We start from the raw sequence: 5000 nt of genomic DNA, 5'->3' as shown, positions 1-5000 counted from the left end.
AATTTGTGGGAGGCAGGCAAGGGGATTGGTGTGGGCTGGTGGGCGGCAAGGGAGATGCTTGCTTCGGGGTGTTATCCTCACTTTGGTCCGCTGGTGAGAGTAGGCAGCGGCAGGCTGGCAGGCAGGCAAGTGTGATGTAGTGTGGGGTGCAGTGCAGTGCAGTGCAGTGCGGTGCTGCCCTGTCGTTTATGAAAGGTTGTAATGACACTGCTTTGCAGCTGACCATGTCCACTGATTTGTGACGCCCGTATGGAGGCTGATATCTCAGGAGGGCCGAGGCCGATTTCCTCCGGGGACGGCTCGTCGCGTGCGGCAGGACGAGGCGCAGCGGACGGTACCGAGCGCTCGGAGGTGCGGCGCTGCCCGCCGGAGGTACAGCGAAAGGCTGCAAACCGCTTTCCGCCTGCTAACTCGGCGGCCGTCAGACCGACCGACTCCGCTTTACCACCGGAGCTAGAGTCGGGCAAGGGGCACCGAAGGGTACCGGAAGGATCGCGTTCGCACGACGGGAAGTCGACTAGCGGGCCGCCGAAAGCGAGCCGGGGGCCCCCGGTTTTTCTGTCCCACCTGGAGACTGATATCTCAGGAAGGCCGAGGCCGATTTCCTCCGGGGACGGCTCGTCGCGTGCGGCAGGACGAGGCGCAGCGGACGGTACCGAGCGCTCGGAGGTGCGGCGCTGCCCGCCGGAGGTACAGCAAAAGTCTGCGAACCGCTTTCCGCCTCCTCTCACCGCACGGCTCTCCTTTTCACCCACTGGCGGATTTTCACCCTCCGACTGCTCGCTACCGTCCGCTGCGCCTGGTCCGGGCCCTGTCCATTGTCATGTTAATGGCAGGGCGGGGCAGGACTGCTTTCACCAGGAACCCGGTTTTCTGGGTCAGAGGTTCCAGGGGACCTGTTTTGTGCGGACTTCCCTGTGTCCGTCCCTCCATGCCTTCCCCCCAGGACTTCCTTCTGAACACCTTTGTCGTTTGAGCGAGGGCCAAAAGCCTGCCTGTGAAAGGGAAGGATCAGCCGGTCAGCCCCCTGTTGGTCGCTGCTGCCAGTGCAGCAGGCGTGCGTGTGTATTCGGCCTCGTGTCCAGGTCCCTCAGGGACTTGAGGCAACTCTCCCCGGTGGTCTCGTGGTCAGGACCGGGCTTCGAATCCCGGTCGGGGGGGATGACTTTCTGCTGCAGATTAATTGGCACCTCTGAAAGAAAGTCTCCCCTCCTGAGCGTAAAGCTCCACCCTCACCACCACCACCGCCACCTTTTCCTCCCCTTGACAAACAGACAGACAGACAGACAGACAGACAGACAGACAGTCAGTCCAGTTCGGGAGCGCAGCTTTCATTTGGAAGCAGACCCTGCTTGTTTAAAGTCAACGACGCCAAGTTATTTTGCACTTTGAATTATATCGCTACGTGCGAGCGGCACTCAGCCTTGGAGAAGAAAAAAATACCACTGAGCTGAGAAAGTTCTTTTTAAAACGGTTTCCTTCCACAGCAGCTCTGAGTGAGAGAGAGAGAGAGAGAGAGAGAGAGATATCAGCTTTATTCTCAGTAATAATACACACACACACACACACACACACAGAGACAGTGGGAAAGAGCTGTTTTTCCTTTTGAATATCTCCCCACGGGGAGCTGCACCGTTCCCAGAAACACTGCAATACTGGGTCGATGCGTGGAGTGGACGGAGCAAGCCCCTAGTCCATCTCCCTGTTCTAAAAATCAATTAAAAATAATAATAAATAATGTGTGTGTGTGTGTGTGTGTGTGTGTCGGTGTCAGTATCAGTCAGTCAGTCAGTGTCTCTCTCTCTCTCTCTCTCACTCAGAGCTGCTGTGGAAGGAAACTTTTTTAAAAAGAACTTGCATATTGAAAGAAAGATGTGTCTCAAGCTGCCGGGCCCTGTCCATTCTCCTGTCAATGGCAGGACTGCTTTCACCAGGAACCCGTTTTTCTGGGTCAGAGGTTCCAGGGGACCTGTTTTGTGCGGACTTCCCTGTGTCCGTCCCTCCCTGCCTGCCTTCCCCCCAGGACTTCCTTCTGAACACCTTTGTCATTTAAAATAATAATAAATAATATGTGTGTGTGTGTGTGTCGGTGTCAGTATCAGTATCAGTCAGTCAGTCAGTGTCTCTCTCTCTCTCTCTCTCACACTCAGAGCTGCTGTGGAAGGAAACTTTTTTAAAAAGGACTTGCTTATTGAAAGAAAGATGTGTCTCAAGCTGCCGGGCCCTGTCCATTGTCATGTCAGTGGCAGGACTGCTTTCACCAGGAACCCTTCCCTGCCATTGCAGTGTTGATTTGGTCCTTATGCAAATTTTGGGGCGGAGCCAGCACACAAACGACCAATCACAGCAAAGTCCGCACTTTGCGAGCGCACGAGGTCGCGGCCAGCGTTCCAGTCCGCTCAGATCCAAATAAGCCCGAAAAGGAACACGCTCGATCTTAGCCAAAAGGCCGAGAAGCGATACCGCGCTCGATGCGAATTGATCTCGGGTCCTGTTTTCCCTCCCTCTTTGTTCTCTGGCTGCCGGTGTTGAAAGCAGTCTCGAAGCACTGCCGTTCTCTCCCACTCTGGCCACATTTTTGCCACCGTTTCTAATTGCAACAGTGGATGGGTTTAAAGAAGTTGCCGTTTTTTCCTTTCTTGCCAGGATTGCTTGACAGATTGGTAAATTTGCCAGTAGGCCACCAATCAGATGGGGGAGGGTTGTGTCTCAACGGACCTCCGTCAGTCAGTCTCAGTCACTAACGAACTGCCGTGGAAGGAAACCTCTTTAAGTAAAACTAGTGACGTGACGTGACGTGTCTCACAATGAGCGAGCGAGTGAGATTGCAACGGCCAATTGAGAAAGAGGTGAGGTGCTGACAATCAGCAGCTCGTGTTGAAACATTCATTCCACGGCAGGCAAGACCAATCAAAAAAAATACTGCAGATGCTGGCTCGGCTCGGCTGGCTGGCTGGCTGGCTGGCTGGCTGGCTGGCTGGAAATGGGAAATAAAAACACAAGGCGTGTTAAAGGCTGGTTAAACTGTCGAAAGAAACAAGGCGTTAATGTTTCAGAAGCGCCTATTGAAAGACGTCTCTCAAGCTGCTCCCTGACTGGGCCCTGTCCATTGTCACGTTAATCCCAGGGCGGGGCGGGACTGCTTTGACCGGGAGACCTGTTTTCTGGGACGCAGGTGTGACATTCCAGAGAGGCACCTACTTTGTGCTGATTCGAAACGACCACGACAACGGCAACTTGCAGTTCTATATTACAACAACAACAACGCGCGTGTGGTAGTTGGGAGGGGCTGCGTTCGCGCTCTCCCCCCTGCATTGAAACTCAAAGTTCGATTTTCAATCCCATAGTCCACCAATCGGATGGGAGACGGTGTGTGTGTGTGTGTGTGTCAGTGTCAGTGTCAGTGTCAGTGTCAGTCTCTCTCTCTCTCTCTCTCTCTCACTCTTACTCAGAGCTGCTGTGGAAGGAAACCTTTTTAAAAAGAACTTGCATATTGAAAAAAAGATGTGTCTCAAGCTGCCGGGCCCTGTCCATTGTCACGTTAATGGCTGGACTGCTTTGACCAGGAGACCTGTTTTCTGGGACGCAGGTGTGAGATTCCAGGGGACCTGCTTTGTGCTGATTTCCCTGCCTCCCTCCCTCCTCCCCAGGACTTCCTTCTGAACACCTTTGTCGTTTGAGCGAGGGCCAAAAGCCTGCCTGTGAAAGGGAAGGATCAGCCGGTCAGCCCCCTGCTGGTCGCTGCTGCCAGTGCAGCAGGCGTGCGTGTGTCCTCGGCCTCGTGTCCAGGTCCCTCAGGGACTTGAGGCAGCTCTCCCCGGTGGTCTCGTGGTCAGGACCGGGCTTCGAATCCCAGTCGGGGGGGGATGACTTTCTGCTGCAGATTAATTGGCATGAAGGAAAGTCTCCCCTCCTGAGCGTAAAGCTCCACCCTCACCACCACCACCACCGCCTTTTCCTCCCCTTGACAAACGGACAGACAGACAGACAGACAGTCAGTCCAGTTCGGGAGCGCAGCTTTCATTAAGCAATGGCATTTGTGACAACTCATCGTCTGACAGGTTGATGATTTCCCCACACGCCTCCTGCCGAATAAAAGGCTCACCCTCCCGGACACTACCCCCAGAATCACCCCCCCCCCGGGGTGAATATTAAGCCCGAGAACACCGACTGTAACCAACCGCAGTGAAAAGTTGAAGTGGCAACTCATTAACCAGATTTATTTTGGGCAACTCATTAACCAGATTTTTTGTTCATTTGGTTTATGAGTTGCCAAGTGTAAATCTGGTTAATGAGTTGCCACTTCAACTTTTCACTGCGGTTGGTTACAGTCGGTGTTCTCGGGCTTAATATTCGCCCCGGGGGGGGGGGGGGGTGTATAGCGGGCGATGGCCGGTGTGGAGTGCGTTTTTTGGGGGTTGATTTTCACTTTGCCTCGCTGGTGGAATTTGTGGGAGGCAGGCAAGGGGATTGGTGTGGGCTGGTGGGCGGCAAGGGAGATGCTTGCTTCGGGGTGTTATCCTCACTTTGGTCCGCTGGTGAGAGTAGGCAGCGGCAGGCAGGCAGGCAGGCAGGCAAGTGTGATGTAGTGTGGGGTGCAGTGCAGTGCAGTGCGGTGCTGCCCTGTCGTTTATGAAAGGTTGTAATGACACTGCTTTGCAGCTGACCATGTCCACTGATTTGTGACGCCCGTATGGAGGCTGATATCTCAGGAGGGCCGAGGCCGATTTCCTCCAGGGACGGCTCGTCGCGTGCGGCAGGACGAGGCGCAGCGGACGGTACCGAGCGCTCGGAGGTGCGGCGCTGCCCGCCGGAGGTACAGCGAAAGGCTGCAAACCGCTTTCCGCCTGCTAACTCGGCGGCCGTCAGACCGACCGACTCCGCTTTACCACCGGAGCTAGAGTCGGGCAAGGGGCACCGAAGGGTACCGGAAGGATCGCGTTCGCACGACGGGAAGTCGACTAGCGGGCCGCCGAAAGCGAGCCGGGGGCCCCCGGTTT

The 5000-nt window shown here is 55.2% G+C and overlaps 1 pseudogene; it reads right to left on the bottom strand.

Moving 5' to 3' along the window:
- Positions 1-1622: 1622 nt before the first annotated feature.
- On the bottom strand, positions 1623-1739 carry LOC137329815 (U2 spliceosomal RNA; annotated as a pseudogene).
- Between the last annotated feature and the right edge of the window lie 3261 nt (positions 1740-5000).

This window comes from Heptranchias perlo, chromosome 12 (assembly GCF_035084215.1).
Source record: "Heptranchias perlo isolate sHepPer1 chromosome 12, sHepPer1.hap1, whole genome shotgun sequence".
Lineage (NCBI taxonomy): Eukaryota > Metazoa > Chordata > Chondrichthyes > Hexanchiformes > Hexanchidae > Heptranchias > Heptranchias perlo.
The sequence above is the reverse complement of the archived record's forward strand: the minus strand, read 5'-3'. Positions and strand labels throughout refer to the sequence as shown.